Source organism: Elaeis guineensis, chromosome 7 (assembly GCF_000442705.2).
Source record: "Elaeis guineensis isolate ETL-2024a chromosome 7, EG11, whole genome shotgun sequence".
Classification (NCBI taxonomy): domain Eukaryota; kingdom Viridiplantae; phylum Streptophyta; class Magnoliopsida; order Arecales; family Arecaceae; genus Elaeis; species Elaeis guineensis.
This window is the reverse complement of record NC_025999.2, coordinates 103,629,123-103,649,470: the sequence shown is the minus strand read 5'-3', so window position 1 is coordinate 103,649,470 and position 20,348 is coordinate 103,629,123. Positions and strand designations below refer to the sequence as shown.

The 20,348-nt window shown below is 46.3% G+C and overlaps 1 pseudogene; it reads left to right on the top strand.

Annotated features, from left to right (window-relative positions):
• Positions 1–966: 966 nt before the first annotated feature.
• On the top strand, positions 967–5,262 carry LOC105047882 (E3 ubiquitin-protein ligase At1g12760-like; annotated as a pseudogene).
• The last annotated feature ends 15,086 nt before the right edge of the window (positions 5,263–20,348 follow it).

The following is a 20,348-nucleotide window of genomic DNA, read 5'->3' as shown; positions in this document are numbered from 1 at the left end:
TCCGTTTAATGCCTTATTATAGGTTTTGAATGAGCCGGAAAATCGTATATAGGGTTTGGCTTATAAGACCCTTTTTTTTCTGAAAGTTTCTTTTTATTTTTTTATTTTTTGCAATCTTTATACGATTTTGGTTGGTCGATTGTCGGTTTTCTGGGTGTTGAAGCATACTTTTCTGTCCTTTTCTTTCATAAGATTACGATAACTCTTGTTTGGTTGGGTGGAATTTTAACTTTTGATATCGTTCTCTCATCTGTAATTGAGAGATTGTTTGATACCATTCCTTGATTGGTTGATATCGCTTTTGAGACCTTTCGGCTTATCTATTTTTTTAACATGTTATTGAGAATTATTTTGATTTGTTTCTACAGATGCTTACCGTGGAATGAAAAATGTTAGCAGATAATGTGATGGTGGATAACGCAATAAACTTCCATATTTAAAGCTTCGGCACCTGAATAGTTGAGGTAGGTCGTTATGGTTTTTATTATTAGTTTGTGTTCAGATTAACATCACGAGGAAGGATATTATTTTCTGTATTATCTTGTTAATAGAACTATTTCTTTGTTTCCTTGTTGTAATTTGACTTCCAAGTACATTGGCCTTACTATAGCTGCTTAGTTGACTACATCCCTGGCCTCTTCAGGTGCCTAGGCACTTATAAAGCTTATATAAATTAGTATGAGTACAAAGTGCTAAATCAGGGGATATAAAGCGGCAATTTGAATCATCTGAAGCTTCATGGTTCATACAGTAATAACTTGATACAAAACACCGTAGCTTTTCTACTGTGTAATAAAATATAATCAGTTTGCAGCTTGGATTGACTCCACTTGAATTGCTGTTCATAGAAGAAGAAAACCCCCCCCAAAAAAAAAGGAATTTTCTCCTTTAAGATGCATAGTTTGCTTGATCGAATTCTTTAAAGATTTTTCTATCATTAAAGTGAAGTGGTAGAATCATTTACTGTGGCTGGTATTGTTTCCAAGTTTTGTATGAGACAAATGTTAGCTTCTCAGAAAAAGAAAACCAAAGCATAGGAAAGCAGCTTATTGCTACTTTTCTATGCTATATTTTGCTTCATATTTGTTGTTGGATGTTGATGGCTGTTCCTCCTCTGGAACCATATAGTGAAGGTCAAACTGAGAGACATTGTTTGCTGATAGATCAACCAGCTAAAGTTAATGAACGTGAGCTTATAATTGATATATCAAGGGGAGGAGCTGCTTCTACATCACATTCTCATGGATATGTCCAAAATGACTCAGATGAATTGCATGATGAAGATAGGCCTTCGATAAGCATGCCAGCTATGTTCTTCCAAATATCTTCAGTGTCACCTACTTCATCTGATTTAGGAATGCGTCATTGACCAGAAGAAGTGATAATTCTGCTTGTCGTCATGGTAGCCCTCTGAATTCTGGTTTGTGGATTTCAATTGAGCTTGGTGTTAATGCGAGCCAAATTATAGCAGCTATTATAGATATCTCCTTGTCAAGACACGAACATCCAAAAACTCCATTATTTGCATGGATCATAGGTTATACAGCAGGCTGTATTGCCACTCTTCCTTATCTTTATTGGTGCTACATTCATCGCAACGGTCAGGTCTCTGAGCAAGATTTATATCATCCACTTCTGAAGTTCTTCTCAGAACAACTATCCTGAATCTACTTCTTACACATCCATTTCTCTTACACAAGCCTCAGAAGGTGAAAACGATCATAGCAATTCTTCTATCTCTCACCTAGCACAAAGCATCATAACTACGAGTCCGCGGTACATTTCTTATTCTTTCTATGCAATGTACTAGGCCATGGATTCTTATTGCAATCTTAAGTGTTGTCAGAAAATTGCACCTCTTGCTCTTTGATTTTGTCTTTCCATCTTGTTCTCGTTTGGCATTTCCATTTATCGGTGTGAGGCACTATGTGTGAAAGATAAATGTAGTTTTTATTTTATTTTATTTTATTTATTTTTTTATTTGATCGCTGGATGAAATTTATCTATCCTTTGAGATATGATATATGACATCAAATTCATTTTCTACCACCTATGTTCTAAAGTGATGGAACACTTCTTTTGTTTTTTATTGGAAAACCTACAACTGAGTAGTTGGCTGCATTTAGATGTTTGCTATTGGGCAGTAGTATTTACCTTGAACAAGAATAGGTCTAATTAAAGCAAAATATATATTTAAAATTGACGGATTTCATCTTACCTTTAGTTTTGTTATGTTAGGAGTGCAATGAGCTACGCTAACAAGGGCTAGGGTGTGCTTGCCTTGATTCAGATTTTACTGATCCACGTGCTATATATCTGGTACACATACACCTGTTACAACAATCCGGGTTGCTTATTAAAAACAAAGGTTTTAAGTGTAAAATGCATCATAATGGCACTATTCCTTGGGAGCATGAGTTGCAAGTCAAAAGATGTTTCAGGCATAACGGATGATTGAGCCTAAAATTTAATAGCCTGTGCACTGGCCATTAGTATTTATTTTTAGTGTCTATTCAATTCCCTCTTTCCATGATCTGGTACTTGCACCGAAATGTTTCACATCATCAAACCTCTTTTGTCCACTCCTCACAAGTACATCTATTAGACGATAAAGCATTCAAGAAATTTTTTTTTTTTGACATCCGAGGGACTTCACCTGATGTAAAAGACTTGTTCAGGACACATGTTAGATGATTCAAACCAGCAAGGGGCATCATTCATCATCAGACGAGCAGGTATTCTGAACATCTATTGGGAAATGTCCTTGGAACTAGAGTTCTTCTGGGGTTTCCGCTTGCCATGTGGAGTAGTACAGCATGTCAAAATCTTTCTTTAAAGTTGAACAAATATCCAGACTTTTGTTTGATGCTAAAACTTGACCAAAATTTAATCACAAAACTAATCTAATCTTTCAAACCACCTTATATTGCCAGCCTGGCAATTTGCTTTGTCAATTGAATATCCTCGGTTTCCATTGAATATCCCATCTAATTGTCTTATTAGGGCTGTTAAAAGATCAAGCTGCTAACATCTTGTGTTTGGCTCTAAATTTGGCTCACTTGATTTATAGACAAGCTAAGCTAGAGCTAGGCCTGGTTCACTTGAGCTCATTTCTATTAAGCTCAAAATAGGAATAACAAACAGATAATATATAATTGTAATATTTATTATCTTACTTATTATTCATAATAAAAAAAATACTTTGAATTAAAATTATTAGACTAATGTAATTTACATGCAAAAGAATGCATTTCATCTATAATATTGAGATAAAACAATGGAAATTAGCTGAAAATATTTGTGCGAGAGCCCTGAGAGGCTTTATGCTCTCACGTAATTTCTTAAGTTCTGCTCAGATTTTTATGAGTTGGATCGAGTTTGGCTTGTTTATAGAATAGGCTGAGCTTCATTTTAGCTTAGGTTGCTTAAGCTTATTCCACTTTGACCTTGAATCAAGTGCAGCCTAAGAGTTGCATTAGCATGGATCAACTTGTAGGTCTATTGGTACATTTGTGCCCCATCTGGTTTTGAAACCTGCAATGCAAGCAATACAAGCCCTCATGGATCTTTTAAGAAAAGCCTGTTATCTCTGGAATTGGAGGGGTGGTTTATGGTGAGGATGAAATTCCTTTGTTTTCACTGACCTTGTGGTTGTAAATTAATGAATGATGCGGAGGATTCCATTCTGGCTAAGGGTTTAAACTAGCCGGACCCTTTTACAGTAAGTATGACTTGTTGGGAATCTAAGAATGCTGGAGCTCAAGTAATAGAAGGTTAAAACTCATAGAAACTTGCTTTTGTTTGTTGATGAGAATTGAGATATTGTAGTGGGGAACTATCATTTATTTATGTTAAGGGGGATAACATGTCTTAGTGAGTTCCCTTAATACATGTGTTAACAGACCTCTTTTTTTTTTTTTTTCCTCCTTTTTATGTGTAGAGATGCATTTAATGGATGCTCGTCTCTGGTCATTCACAAAGATGAAGTTCGTTCATATAGTATTACAGGCAGAACCAAAAGCTTTCATTAATTATACAGGACAATCTAATATCTACTAATGGCACACAAAATTTGGTCTAATCTTTCTAGTACCTTTGCATGTTTTATTTCTGTCACAGAACCAGATAGGAACCTGGTGTAGCTTTTGAGGCATAACTTCTTCCTTGTTATGAACTTTTCATGTAAGTCCTATGTGATGATTTGCAGGATTAATGCTCTAGTTGACCATTTCAAGATGGCCTTAGACTTTTTTGCTGTGTGGTTTGTTGTTGGAAATGTCTGGATATTTGGTGCGCGCTCATCTTCTCAACATGCTCCTAACTTGTACAGGTATGAATTTAGTTTGCATTTTTTTTTCCCATTTCATCTGTATCCTGGTCTACCACTAATGTTTGTCTATTCCTCAGGTTATGTATAGTTTTCCTTATGTTCAGCTGTATTGGGTATGCTATGCCTTTCATTCTGTGTGCGATGATATGCTGCTGCTTGCCTTGCTTTGTATCTATCATGGGCTTTAGAGAGGATATGAGCCACAACCGAGGTGCTACCGCAGAATCAATTAATGCACTACCAACCCACAAGTTCAAATCAAAGCAACCTCGAAATGGAGAAGAGAGTGAAATTAACTCAGACAGCCAAGGTGATGGTGGGATCCTGGCTGCTGGGACTGAAAAAGAGCGCATGATTTCTGCTGAGGATGCTGTGAGTCTTTTATATGTTTGGTGCTGCATTTTATCTTCCACTTGCATTTCTAGTAGTCTAGCAGTCTGGATGGAGGGTCATTTATCTCTTGATTATCTTATTATCTTAAAATAATGATTTCCTTAGATCGCAAACGACCACTGTTTCACTGAATTGAAGTTCTGACTTGCTGGTATTTACAATATATTTTGGTGCTTTGGATTCTGCAGGTTTGTTGTATCTGCCTAGCAAATTATGTAAATAATGATGAGCTCCGTGAGCTTCCTTGTGCCCACTATTTCCACATGGAATGTGTGGATAAATGGCTCAAGACAAATGCATTGTGCCCCTTATGCAAGTCTGAAGTAGGGAGCACCACAGGCTCTTCAGGCATGAACTCTAGACATCGTCAAATTGACAGGAGGGTGGGGAACGGTGCTGAGCTACAACAAGAAATATAGTAGATGATTCTGCTTTATAATTGATGGATCTTGCCAACAGGCAATATTGGATTGGAAATTATTATTTGCAAGCCTGTACCATACATTGATGCATGTATAGGAGGATATGTGGTGAATGGATTCTAGTGCAAGCCAGTGATGTCAAAAGGTGCCAAAAGTCGCGCCTCAGGCACTCAGGCAAGGTGCCAGAAGGGGTCATCGTCCTTTGATGCTTCAGACGATATCCTTTCACTCAGGCACACGCCTTTGGTGCCTTTTAGGGCCTTTCTCAGTAAGGCGAGACGCTTGTCTTTGGCGCCTTAGTGAATTCTATGATTATTTTTTTTTAATGTTTGAAAAGTGTAAAAAATCCTATAAGATCATCCATTTAACTTCTTAGCTCTATTACTAATAGGGGGTAAAATGGTCAATTAGTATGGAATTAGTTTTGATTTTAGTGACTTAGGATTTTGTAAACAAAAGAAAATTGAGAGAAAAGGGAGATTGTTAAGGACCACAGGAGATTGTCGAGGAAAGGGAGGTAGAAGGGGACCACTTTAGGACTGTTTATATTTTCTATTTTATTTATGAGACTCCATTGATGAACTTTAGGGCTTGTTATGTTTTCTGTTTTATGCATGAATTTAGAGTTGCTTATGATTTATTATCATATACTTTATCTTGAACTAATTGAGCATTTTACTGTTTTATATATGTTTTGTACTTAAATTGTTAATTATATGGTAATTCATGTTACAATAGTTATCTCTAGCTGTTATTTATTTATATATATCATATTTTCTATTTTTTTTTCTCATTTTAGTGCGTTACTTCACTTGGGCGAGCGCTTTTCTAGCGCCTCTCGCCTCAAGGCGCTAGACCCCCCAAGCACGTTAAGGGCATCTTTCGCCTTTGACTACTTTGATGCGAGCTACAGCATTATCATTGATTGCTTTGGGAGTGGTTGTAGCTTTTACATCTATAGATGTCAGTGAATGTTTTTCACAGGCCATGAGATGGAATGGTGCTGAATTAGTACTCTGCTTATGCAGGATGATTTTATGACCTATATTCTGGGATACCTTTAGTCAGATTGACTAACATTTTCATTTTGAAACACTAATTACAGCCGGTTGTTGGGTTAATCCTTTTTGAAGACAGCCATGGCTTTCCAAGCATCAAGAAATGGCAAAGGAAATAATGACAGTAAATCAAAAAATGCATAGGGAGAGAATGACTGGTTAATTATATATTGGTATCACTCCAAGTTGTCTCTAGGGGAGAGCTGCACTTGGTGCTTATGTTGTAATCTGAAGAATGGATGTCAGCAGGACACTGGAGAATCAGCATAATTTGATACCCATTCTGAAGATGCTAGGTGGTGATACTGTACTTCAACTTTTGAAGCATGGAATCAGAGAGATGGTATGGTTGTAATTTCTGTGCAGCCACCTTTGAATATATGGCCATTATGATGCTGAAGCTGTTGAGATTTGCGTGAATTGAAGAGGATGTTATTCTGGCAAGGGGAACCCTCCCTCCAAATCTCAGATTGCTTCAATATTTACAGGAAATGAAATAGACCGCAGCTTTCTTGTTTTGATGGTGGATCGGACTTTTCAAATATTTTCAACTCTCTATCAAGGGCAATTGATGTTGTATGTGTTAAGAGTGTAACAATGAAAGAGACTGCTGGCGCCTAATTGTTTCTGACCTGCTCCCGAGAGTATTTGAGGATGTTCGGGATATGTGGGGGAATGAATAATTCAGTCCCCTTCACTTCTATTAAACCAGTCTGTAATTGGTAACTCATATTAAAGATTGGCAAGAAGAGTGGTTTGAGGTGGCTAAGGCCACCACTGGATGAAAGGCGATGGCAGTGGAAAAGGAATGGAGACCCTTCTAGACCCATTGTCTTTAAATTAAACATGCCGGCATTTCTCGAATAATTACAAAAGAGAAAAGAAGAAGAAGAAGAAGAAGATTTTTATCATTCAACTTTAACTGTTGGTGCCACAAATGTTCGACGAATGGTATGTGAAATTAGACCATCTATATGAACTTGTGAAGGGCATGCGGTTGTTTTATATGCAGTGAACATCCCAGGTTTTTGGCTTGTAAGGCCTAGGAGCTAGTTAATTAGGTTTTTGGCATGTAATGTAAGGCCTAGGATCTAGTTAATTCCCCCTCGTAAGGGTGGAGATGTACGGGGCTAGGCCTGAGAGAATATAAATGTTTAATTGGCCCAACCTGAAAGCTTGATTCACATCCTTTAAATTTTGGTCCATGGGCTTCGTTCCAGCCCCACTAAAAGGTAGTTTGCGGTGTTCGAAGTGACATTTCTATTGGATACAGTATGCCTCTGACTATCCACAAATAAGCGAGGTTTAACTCGCTGCAAACATGTTCATGACCTTCTTTTTTTTTTTTTCCCCAATTCAAGTTATCTGATCTGAGATAATGAGGCGTGGAGTGATTATTATGATGCCATGTAATTTCTACTCTTAGAAAGAGGAAATTCTTTTTTTTGAATCAAAAGTCAGAATTAGTGTATATTGCACCTGCTTGTGCTTACAAATAATTGTTAGGCGATGGGTGGAACGTGAGCTGTAAGTTCCAGTGATGGTTGCAAGCTACACCATTTCATGAATCTGATTGATAAGCACACTGTGATTCAAGGAGTGGTCTCCTTTGCAAGCATGAGTGAGAGAGAAAGTGATTGGTAACATATCATGACCATAAGACAGCAATGTAAACCATTAACATACAAAAAGAAGAGATTTGGAATCCAGGAATATACAATCCACATTTCGCCTATAATTTTTTATCCTGAAATGTCCTTCCACTTTTCTAGATCACCAGCACAATCCTTGCTATACAGAAATAAGAAAAAAAAATCCCAAATTTAGTCCAACAAGAAAAATTCATGTAATTAAAATAATCATAATAAACATATAAACAAGTCGAAACTCTATGTTCCAATGAGATATGGTAATAAATTTAGAAAATTGGTTAATCTGCAACAGAGAGGTCGTATCAAAAGGTTGTAAAAATATATAAGAATATAGAAAAATCAACTATAGTTAAATAGGTAAAAATGTAATAAAAATAGTTTCTTTTTGATGAGAACCAATCATCCTCATCTCAGATTTCCCATGAAAAAGGAAATATAACAATTGGAGAGAAAAAGACTGTAGGAGATACTACAGATATGGAGAGGGTTTTTAGTTGTCTATGCTGGCAACTTGTTAATGGCGTGGAGAAAATTCTCCAACTAACTTTACTTCTCTCAACGTGTTAAAGCTTGTTGGACAATCCCAAGGTTAGATATCACCATTATTGCATCCATTAGAGATAAATCCCAAGGTTGATTAGAAATCACCATTGCATCCAAAAAAGATATTTTAAGAATTTGCAAAAAAATGAAATACAGAAAATTGGAATAATTGATTAATTTTATAAAAAAACAAATTCCAATTGTATAGCATTGTATTTAATTGTAAGGTTGAGTTTCATGTCTCATTCCATGCATATCCACTTTTTCGAGAAAGAATATTCCACTTAATTTAGTGGAGCAGCAAAAAAAAAAAAGAAAAAAGAAAAAAGAGAGCAAAAGTAGAAAAATATTTATATAATTAATTAGATAAAAAAATATAAATCATTTAAGATGACAACTCCATCTTTCCGCTTGTGGGTATCGGAAATGCTGTACATCACTCATGGAGGCCAAATACTTTTGACATCATGATTTCCGGTTCGATATGTATTGAACCCAAATAAACTAGTTATTTATGTGTATACCAAACCACGTTATTCCCCAGTTCTATCTCTACGTGGCCTGTCATCTTTCTAATCGATGAGCATGGTGAATTTCTGTGGTCCCTTGCCCCTGCATTGGATCCAATATGCCATGAAAATGTTTGCATGCGTTACTTCATAGTTGTATGTATCCAACTAAAAATTTCACCTTCAAAATGGTGAGACCCTACTTCTTACCAAAAAAAAAAAATGGTGAGACCCTACCACGGAGGCCTGTCATGCTGAGGCGATGAGAAGGCGACCAGAAAAAAGCAATCTACCAAACATTACACCCACTTCGCCGGTGTGTGAACTCGTGGTGGGTCCCTGAAACAAGATCCTACCCCACTCCATGATCTAGTCGATCGGAACCCATGCAAAGGGATAGACAACTCTCATCAAAATTAGAACCTCCACCTCCTTGCTGATCGATATCAAGGAATGGTATCAACGCTCCATGATTGCAGTGGTCCATTAATTCCCGTCACGTGTTGAATAGAAGGCCTTGAAAAGACAAGGGTGTGCATTTATTTCTCGTCACGTGGCCAGGTTTTTCACCTGTCGGACATACAATATTTCTCCATGCTTGGATATTTTTACCGCAACTCTGATTTCAAAAGAGGGAAGGGGAAAAGATTATGCGTGGTTTTCAATATAGGACACGTGGCAGTATATTGTGGTGCTTTGGAACGTTATCATGCACGTGCCTGCTCGAAGTAAAATTTTATTGGAAGATGACGATTTAAAGCGGGCGACAACACAACAGGAGCCACTCGATCGTGAGTACCCTTGGGAGACTGCGTTAGCTCTCATGTGTCCAATCGAGTTGGAAACGCTGGAGATACGTTGTACCGATCGGTTGGGCGGATCTATAAATAATCGCCCCGGCCCAGCCCCGAGTCCTGCAATGCATTGAGCTGGTTTGTTGGGATCGGATTGAGCGAAGCATGGCTTCTCGCCTTGCAGTAGTTTTCCTCCTCGGACTGCTATTTGCCTCACCATCGTTAGCCAACGATTCCTTTGATTTCTTCTACCTTGTCCTCATGGTATCTCCTCTCCTCTCCTCTCTCTCTCTCTCCGTTCAATTAATTAATATAAACACCTAAATCTATAACTCCAAACTAAAGCCGGGAGAGAGCGCACATAATATACAAATCTTTCGTTCCTTCCTTATTTCTAAAGCTTCCTTTTAAAACCATGATGGAAATTAACGGCAGAGTGCATGCTAGTCCGGGCACTGTTTTATTCCTTTATTGTTCTAGATTTTTTTCTTTTCATCACTATTATCCATTGAACTAATGAAGTGCTATTGGTAATTGAGTGCAGTGGCCGGGAGCATACTGCGCGCAGACCAAGTGCTGCGTTCCAACCACCGGACTGCCTGCGGAAGATTTCTTCCTCAGGGGAGTGCGGACTTATAATGCCACGACTATGAAAGCAGTCGCCAGGTGCATAAAAAATACACCTGTTGGGATATACCGACCGACTCCATCCGACCGATTCCGTTCGGCCGATCGACTCCATCCGACCGACTCCGTTCGGCCGACCGACTCCATCCGACCGACCGATCCCTCCCGACCGACCGCGGACGACACCGACAGCGACTACCGATTGCGCCCCGATCGGAGCAGATCGGCCTAGCGGCCCCACGTCGCCTCCGATCATCTGAGGGCCGACCCTCCGTCACCGACTTCCCATCGGATGGGACGCCGACGACTCACTATCAGTTTGGATGGCTGTCGTCCCACCTCTATAGGCCTTCCTAGACGCCGGATGAGCGGCGTGGGCTGCAGTCCCATCAAGTAAACGCCGCACGAGCGCCAGGGGGCATTACCCTGCCAGGAAGCCTGGGGCGCTGTCCTGCTAAGGACGAGAATTAATTCCTAGGACCTGTCAACTTTGTCAACGACGTGACAACTTCCGGTGATTTGACAACTCTCCAGTTATCTACGTCACCGACGGCGAGGCCATACCGCCTCCAACTATAAATCGGGGAAGGCAACAGTGCTAAGGGGCCTCTGAAAGAAAAACGCTCAGGCTTGCTCTCTCTCTCTCTCTCCCTCTCTCACCGTAGAGCTCCTTGTCTCCATTTTACTGTTGCCCGGTCTCCTTTCTGACTTGACCGTCGGAGGGTCCCCGCCGGAGCTGCCTCCGGTTAGCGTGGACTTTCTTTTGCAGGCGCTCGTTTTTGGCGACCAGGCGACGAGGAGATTGGCCGCAACAGATTGGCGCGCCAGGTAGGGGGGCGTACGTAAAGATACAGGACGCTACGGGTTCTCGTAACGGTACACTATTCTCACAAAATTCGAGATGACAAAGATAAGAGCTCAACGATCGAGGGTCATTGGACCGGCGAGGCGCTCTTCCCATCGGGAAGAGGCCTCCCCTCCACCCTCCATGGCGGAGCCCAGCTCTCCGCATCCCGCAGTGATCGTGGAGGCACAGATCGCGGCAATAGTTCGGCAGATGACCGTGCTGACGGATGCGGTCAAAAGCCTTCAGCAACAACCGACCCGGCTGCCGCCTTCCCCGGGCAAGCAATCGACGGCGCATCTGATACCCTCCAGGAGCAGCCGCCGACGCCCGCACCGATCGCCGTCGCCTTCTCCGAAGCCCCTGCCACCCCGCTCCCACCGGGAGGAGGAGGAGCGCCCACGGCGTGACGCCCGTCGGTCTCGACGGCCCTCCCCTTCCCAGCTGGAATGAGCAAAGAAGGAGAAGCGACCGCGGATGCCGTCCGCCTCTCTCTCGGACTCTTCTGGGGACTCCACTCCTGGGGTCTCCTAGCACCGATGGATCGACGACTACGAACGCAGGTTCGACGAGATCGATCGTCGGCTAGCCCAGTTGCAGGTGGACGGGCAGAAGTCCTCGAACGACGTTGACTTTCGGACCGCCCAACCTCTCTCCCGACTCATCCTTGATGAGTCGATCCCCAGTCGGTTTAAAATGCCGCACGTGGAGCCCTACGACGGCTCTGCCGATTCGATCGACCACCTAGAGAGCTACAGAGCTCTCATGACGATCCAGGGGGCAACCGACGCTCTCCTTTGCATCGGCTTCCCCACCACGCTACGCAAAGCTGCCAGGGCCAGGTACTCCGGTCTTCGATCGGAAAGCATCCACTCCTTCGGGCAGCTTGAGCGCTTCTTCGCGGCCCACTTCAGCACCAGCCGAAAGCCGCCCCGAACGTCGGATAGCCTTTTCTCTCTTAAACAAGGGGAAAGTGAGACGCTCCGACACTTCGTGGTGCGGTTCAATGCGGCCACGCTCGAGGTTCGGGACCTCAATGAGGACATGGCCGTCTCGACCATGAAGCGCGGGCTGAGGGCATCCCGGTTCACCTACTCCCTGGACAAAACCCTCCCCCGGACGTACGCTGAGCTGCTGGAGCGCGCATACAAGTACATGCGTACAGACGAGGGAGCTTCCGACCGGTGTCTGGCCAAGCCCAAAGGCCCAAAGGAGAAGAGGAGGAAGGGTCGGGACCCTGCTGTGCCTAGCAGGCCCCCGACCGACAGTCGGGTCTCGCCCCCATGATGAACTAGAGGTCGCCCCAACATCGGAGCCCGAGGCCGGCACGCCCCAGGTACGATTCCTACACTCCCCTCTCTGCTCCTCGTGCGCAGATTTTGATGGAGATCAAAGGGGAAGAGTACCTACGGCGGCCTCCGCCTTTGAAGGCAAAGGGCCTCGACCGACGAAAATACTGTCGATTCCACCGGGGCCACGGCCACAATACCGAGCAATGCATCCAGCTTAAGGATGAGATCGAAGCCCTCATCCGTCGGGGATATCTCGATAAATTTTGGAGGAACCCGCCGACTCGACCGGTTGCCGACCGACGATCCCAGCCGACTGAAGAAGCGACCGATAACCGACCTACGGCCGGGGTCATCAATATGATCTCCAAGTGGCTGGGCCCGGGGACGTCTGCTGGGGGGGAGCCATTGAAGAAGCCACGTTCGGACGATGTAATCACTTTTATGGAAGAAGATGTTCGGGGCATCCAAATCCCCCATGATGACGCTGTTGTTGTCTCGGCAACAATAGCCAATTATGATGTAAAAAGAATTTTTGTAGATAATGAAAGTTCAACGAACGTTCTGTTTTACTCGACCTTCTCCCGGATGCGACTGTCGGCCGATCGACTCAAGAGAGTCTCTACGCCCCTAATGGGTTTCGCTGGAGATGCTGTCGCGGTGGAAGGAGAGGTCACCCTACCCATGACGGCTGGAGCCGAACCACGACAGAGCACAGTCCATCTGACTTTTGCGGTCGTCCAAGTGCCCTCGGCCTACAACGCCATACTTGGAAGACCCGGACTGAACGCCCTCAAGGTGATAGTTTCGATGTATCATCTCCTGGTTCGGTTCCCGACCAAAAATGGCATCGGAGAGATGCATGGAGATCAACACCTCGCCCGCCGATGCTTTCAGATCTCTGCTCAAAGTAACGAATCGAAGGGCCCCCTGACGGTCGATAAGCTAGACCAACGGGAGGGACAAGAGCGGGGCGAGCCGGTCGAACAGCTCGTCCCCATCGCGATAGCGGGAAACCCCGACCAAAAAGTGTGGGTCGGGTCTCAGTTACCCGACCCCGAGCGACGGCGTTTGGCAGAGCTACTGAGGGCAAATATCGATGTATTCGCTTGGTCGGCGGTGGATATGCCGGAAATTCTCCCAGAGACGATGACCCACCGACTCAACATCGACCCAGCAATGAGGCCGGTAAGGCAGAAGAAAAGATCTTTCGCTCCAGAAAGACAGAAGGCCATCGATGAGGAGGTGGATAAGCTACTCGAGGCAGGCTTCATCAGGGAGACCACTTATCTCGATTGGCTCGCCAACATCGTAATGGTGAAAAAAGCCAGCGGGAAGTGGAGGATCTGCATCGACTACACCGACTTGAATCAGGCCTGTCCGAAGGACAGCTTCCCACTTTCAAAGATCGATCAGCTGGTGGATGCGACATCCGGTTATCGACTGCTCAGCTTCATGGATGCCTTCGCGGGGTACAACCAGATCCGGATGGCGCCCGAAGATGAGGAACACACCGCCTTCGTGACCGCCAAGGGCCTCTACTGCTACAAGGTAATGCCGTTCGGACTGAAGAACGCTGGCGCCACCTACTAACGACTGGTCAACAAGGTCTTTAAAGATCAGATCGGGCGCAACATGGAAGTGTATGTCGACGACATGCTGGTAAAGAGTGCGCAGATTCTGGATCATGTCCGGGATCTCAAAGAAACTTTCCACACTCTACGACGACACCGGATGAAGCTGAACCCAACCAAGTGCGCCTTCGGAGTTACCTCGAGAAAGTTCCTAGGATTCCTCGTCTCGCAGCGGGGAATCGAGGCTAACCCTGAGAAGATCAGGGCCATCATCGATATGCGACATCCGGACACCAAGAAGGAGGTGCAGCAACTCAACGAAAGAATCATCGCGCTCAGCCGATTCATTTCTCGGTCGGCTGAGAGATGCCTCCCGTTTTTCAAAATCTTGCGACAAGCCAAGCAGTTCTCTTGGCCGGACGAGTGCCGGCAAGCCTTCGAGGAACTGAAGAGGTACCTGACCTCTCCGCCACTCCTTGTAAGACCGGAGGTCGGGGAGGTCCTGTACCTTTACCTGGCCACTTCCCCGGAGGCGGTTAGTTCGGTGCTCATCCGAGAGAACGAGAACCGGATTCACCAACCGATATATTATGTCAGTAAGGTGCTCCACGAAGCTAAAACTCGGTACTTGAAAGCAGAGAAAATAATTTTCGCTCTAGTCATTTCAGCATAGCGACTCCGTTCGTACTTCCAGGCAAACGCTATCGTGGTCCTCACTGACCAGCCCTTGAGAGCCATCTTGCACCGTCCTGACACGTCGGGACGATTGGCGAAATGGGCTGTGAGACTGAGCGAATTCGACATCCAATACCGACCGCGACCTGCTCTCAAAGCTCAGGTTCTGGCCGACTTCATTGCCGAATGCCCGACGACCGACCTGCGGTCGGGGCCGAGGAGCCCCGCGGAGGTCGGGACCTCCGACTGCGACCCCGATTCGGCCTGGGTGTTGCACATCGACGGAGCCTCCAACGCTCGAGGGAGTGGGGCAGGTTTTCTGCTCACTAACTCGGAGGGAGTGGTTACCGAACACGCCCTCCGATTCGACTTCAAGGCCTCCAACAATCAGGCCGAATATGAGGCGCTCGTCGCCAGCTTGAAGTTGGCATTGGAGCTTGGGGTCGACCGACTCAAAGTTTTCTCCGACTCTCAATTGATCGTTGGGCAAATCCAAGGCGAGTTTGAGGCATGGGATCTGACCATGACCAAGTACCACCAAAAAGTAAAAGATCTCGTGGCACCCTTCAAGTACTTCGAAATCTTCCACATTGTTAGGGCAGAAAATTCTCGGGCCAACGTGCTCTCCAGACTCGCGACATCTGACTACGGCGCCTTGGGTCGGACATTCATGGAAAGTCTTGAACGATCGAGCGTCGACCGGGATGAAGAGGTGCTGCAATTGGTGGTGGAGCCAAGCTGGATGGATCCGATCGCTCAGTACCTGACCGACGGATCTACCCCCGAAGACCCTGCGGAGGCCAAGCGACTCTGGTGGGCGGCTTTTCAATATGTGATGATCGACGGTCGATTATACAAAAGGTCATTTTCCCTTCCCCTACTGAAGTGCCTGGGGCCCACCGATGCGGACTATGCCCTCAGGAAAGTACATGAAGAAATCTGCGACGATCACTTGGGGGGCAGGTCCTTAGCTTACAAAGTCCTGCGACAGGGCTACTACTGGCCCACTATGAGGAAGGATGCCGCCGAGATGGTTCGGAGGTGCGAATCGTGCCAAAGGTATGCCAACGTACAACACCGACCCACCAGCCAACTTGCTCCAGTTATCGCCCCGTGGCCCTTCGCCCAGTGGGGAATCGACATACTCAGACCTTTTCTCCCGGCATCCGGACAACGAAAATTCATCATCGTCGCGATCGACTACTTTACTAAATGGGTGGAAGCCGAACCCTTAGCACAAATCACTGAGCGGAAGATGGAAGACTTCGTACAGAAGTCTATCATCTTTCGGTTCGGACTGCCAAACACCATCATTACCGACAATGGGCGACAGTTCGACAACCAGGACTTCAGAGACTTTTGCGTCAGATTTCAGATCACGCACCGACTAACCTCGGTCGGGCATCCACAGTCCAACGGCGAGGTCGAGGTGACCAACCGGACCATATTGCATGGGCTCAAAACCCGACTGAATGAAGTCAAGGGCCTCTGGGTCGAAGAGCTGAACTCCGTCCTATGGGCGTATCGGAAGACACCCGTATCCCGATCGGAGAATCACCTTTCAGCTTGGCCTATGGAACGGAAGCCATGATCCCGCTGGAGATCGGATTGCCATCAACTAGGGTCGAGCAATATCGTGAGCCGAATAACTCCGAATGTCGGAGGGCCGACTTGGACCTCTTACCCGAGCTCCGACGCGAGGCACAACTTCGTATGGCTTCTTACCGACAAAAGGTGGCCCGATATTACAACGCCAGGGTAAAGCCGAAGCTCTTCCGACCCGGGGACCTGGTCTTGAGGAAGGCGGAGGTCTCAAGACCCTTGGATCAGGGAAAATTTTCCTCGAACTGGGAGGGACCCTACAAGGTAGCCGACACCTACGGACTGAGAGCTTACCGACTGGAAACCCTGGAAGGGAAACCCATTCTCCGGACCTGGAACGCCGACAATCTGAGGTTGTACTATCAGTGAACTCTGTACCTCCCCCATTTGGAATGTGAACTCAGTTTAAACTTCGGAGTTTGGAATTTTAACCCTTCGACTGTGGTTCGATGCTCACCAAGGAATGCGAGCCTCCGACGTCTCAACACGGACTTAACGTTCTACTGCGGGTCGTCGGACTGACCGCCAATGATGCGTCGAACGCTTAAAGGACCGACGCACCTGCGAAAATGGGAGTTGCACTCCTACATCTAAAACTTTCGGCTAGAACGTTCGGGCAGAACAATCGACCGACTCGCCGACCCCGCTCCGACCGGAAAAGGCAAAAGCGCCAATGCGACCAACACCGCGTTCGCGACTTACCGATCGGGTCGAGGCCGGTCGAAGGGTATTCAGCTTACCACCGTTTATCACACGGCGCTACACAAGTGCCCGACCTAAGTCTGGGTAAGGGGAACTCGACTTGCCATCGCTTTCCCGACCAGACACATCGACTGCGTGCGACGACGTACCAGACGCAGTCCGATCGATCGCATCGAACGACATTAGGATCATCAGGGTGCACCCGAAAGTCGGTCGACTTTCTTCCCCACGAATGACCTTCGACTCCGCCGGCACGACCGACTCAGCGGACTCGTGCCTGAAAGTCGGTCGGCCCCCGACTCATGCTAGGACGACATACGTTCGACTCTGGCATTCGGCTTACGACCTAACGACGGACGTTCGGTCTAGGTCTCAAGACGAGCGATCAGTGGTCGGGGTTCGTCTTGCTTACCCTATACCGCACCACCGACTATCTCGACTAACGACTCGGGATGACGTTGGGTGTCCTAATGCGGCACGCCAAGACTGCGGCTCTCCGACCTTATGACCCCACGATTAGAAGTACATCCCGACAGGCAAGAAAAGGAAGTCGAAAAGAAAACCAAAAATTTCTTAAGTTCATTTGACTACAAAATCGAGCCGAAGCCCGGTTACAAGTGCGCAAAGAAAAACAAAAACAATAAAGGAAGATAAGGCCGCAATCATCCTTCGGGGTCAATCTTCTCGACTGATGGATGCTCGGGGATGACCGGTGTATCCACCATGATCGGCATTGGGTCGACAGCCGTGGTAGGATCGTCGGTCGGTGCTGGACTGACGGTCAGCGCTAGATCATGGGTTGGAGCCTGGTCAGGAGTCAGAGCCGTCCCTCCTTCGGCAATCTGTTTCGGGACGGCCTCTCCCACTGCAGCGACGTCCCCCGACGACGGGTCAGCCATCTCTTCCGTGGCTTGGTCCTCGGCCCCCGGTGGAAAGATACCATTGAGGTCCAGCTCCGGGTACAGAGCTTGGACTGCATCCCGACCATCTTCGTACCCCACCCGGTACGACGCAAAGTCGGACTCCAGCAGCTCCTCTCGATACCTGTCGGAGCCACGGAAGTCGTCCACCGCCCGACTCACCGACTCCTTCGCTGACCTCGCCTCTGCTTCCACCCGATCGAGAGAGTCCTTCGCCGACTCCACCTCTACCTTCGCTATATCGGCATCCGCCTGGGCAATCGACAAGTCCTCCTCAGCCTTGGCGAGATTCTCCAGGCTGACCCGGAGCTGCTTGCGTTCGGCCTCGAGCTCGACGACGGTGCCGTCCCGTTCGCACCGAAGATGGTGCGCAGTCCGACCCTTGCGCTTGGCTTCCTTTCGGGCCGACTTGAGTTCAGACCCGAGATGAGAGACCTCGTCCACCAGCCTCGCCTCCCGGTCGGTCGACTGCTTCAGGTGTTCGACCAGCACCACCTTGTCAGTCTCGGCGGCCATCGCCCTATCCTATCCTTCCAGGCCGCCCGGACGTTTTCGAATCTCCGATACCCGGCCTCAAGTTCGGACATGGTATAGATTAGCTGCAAACGTGGGCGCTATGTCAGGAAAGCGAAGTAATGAAAACACCAAGAAGGAAAGAGACAAAGTGGAACTTACCCCGACCATCGTCGGGTAGAACGAAGATAGCATCTCGGTCACCTGTCGAGACTTCAGCACCTCCACGTCGGCTGGGAGAAGGATCCCCTGGCACAGTCTCCTGGCCAGGTTGTGGTCTGCCAGCGCCGACGCTCCTTCGGAGACCTGGGCGCCAGGTGGCGCGGTGCGACTCCCCGACCTTGTGTCGTCGGTAGGGTCCATCGGGGCTTTCCCCCGATCGACCGCCCCAGCCAGTGGATCGAGCAAGAAGGGGATGCTCGAGCTTGACTGAGCACCCCCCGTTGCAGCTGCGGGAGCCGACGGATAACGTTCGGGTTTTCGAACGGCGTCCGATACCATTCTCGTCGGCGGAGCCGCCGACGTTCCTTCAGCCGCTTCCTCCACCGGCCGCTCCTCCCGTTGCGCCGTCGGAGTCGAAAGTGCAATCACCGGCTCTGACTGATCAGTCGCCGACGCTGCGACGGTCGGCGCTGCTGTTGAGGATTTCTTCGATGGTCGTGAAGGCCCGGCCCCCGACGTCGGCCTCTTCCTCATCGCATATTGTTTGATTTCAACATCGGTCGGCCTCATCCTCGACGGTGTCCCTGCGATGCCGACAGAAGGATCAGTATATGCACGAGAATGAATGCCAAATAAAAAGACGACCGATGGATCAGGCGATACCTAGACGGGGACCAGGCTTAGGCCAGCATCGTAGAGGGCTTGTTCGGTAACAAGCTCCCTCTGCTTCGGGACCGACTGTAGCGAAAATTTTGTGTAGGGGCAAAATGGTAATTTTAAAACTTTTTCAAAATTACTATTTTACAGTGAAATTATTAATTAATCTCATTAATTAATACTAATTAACCCTACACTAGGATCTAAATATGATACAACAGCATGCATTTAAATTTGAAATTCAAATTTGAATCAGTAAACCTTTTACAGTACTGTGTTCAGAACACATCACCTTTTGTGGGTAGTCGATCACCATAATCTGATCACCATCAGGGGGTTCTGATCGTCACGTCACAGTCACACAAATATCTAACCTTTGCGGATCATCCACACGAAGCTCCCATCTGATCAGCTCCTCACGAATGCTAGTTCGTGATTTCACCCTTTTGATGGCAGATGTTGATCGAACTCCTTCGATCGATGTGTGCCGACTTCTCGGATGCTCCAGATTATTTGCACAGTTGCTTGAGAGGCTGATAGATCTCTCTGTAAAATTTGGTGGGTTCACGATACTCGTGGCACACCAATCTCACTTCCCGATCCCTAGGTAGAAACCCTAGGGTACACACCAAAAATTATGCACCCAATATTCTCTCTTTTCTTTCTTTTTCTCTCGAAAGGTTTTGGACTTTCACCTCACACACGAGCCTTCCTCACGCCCCACTTTCTTTCTCTTAATTTTTTTGCACACTCTCCACCTTTCTTCCATTTTTAAAACAACGTCGAACGTGTCTTATCCGCGTGAGAGGATAAAGACAAGAGGTTACACATTTGAATTCAAATCAAATTTGAATTCAAACGAAAACCAACTTATCCCTATCCTTTTGGGCGTGAGAAGAGAAGGGGCGTGGCTCTTTGTGCATAGAAAATTTTTCATGAGAAACCTTTTCTCGTGTAACTAATGTGGCACACAAAATGGATAAGGATGAAGGGGCAAGTGATAAGTTATCCATTCAAATTCAAACATGCTTTGAATTTGAATGGCTAACTAATTATTTTATCCATCCATATGGTGCACAAAT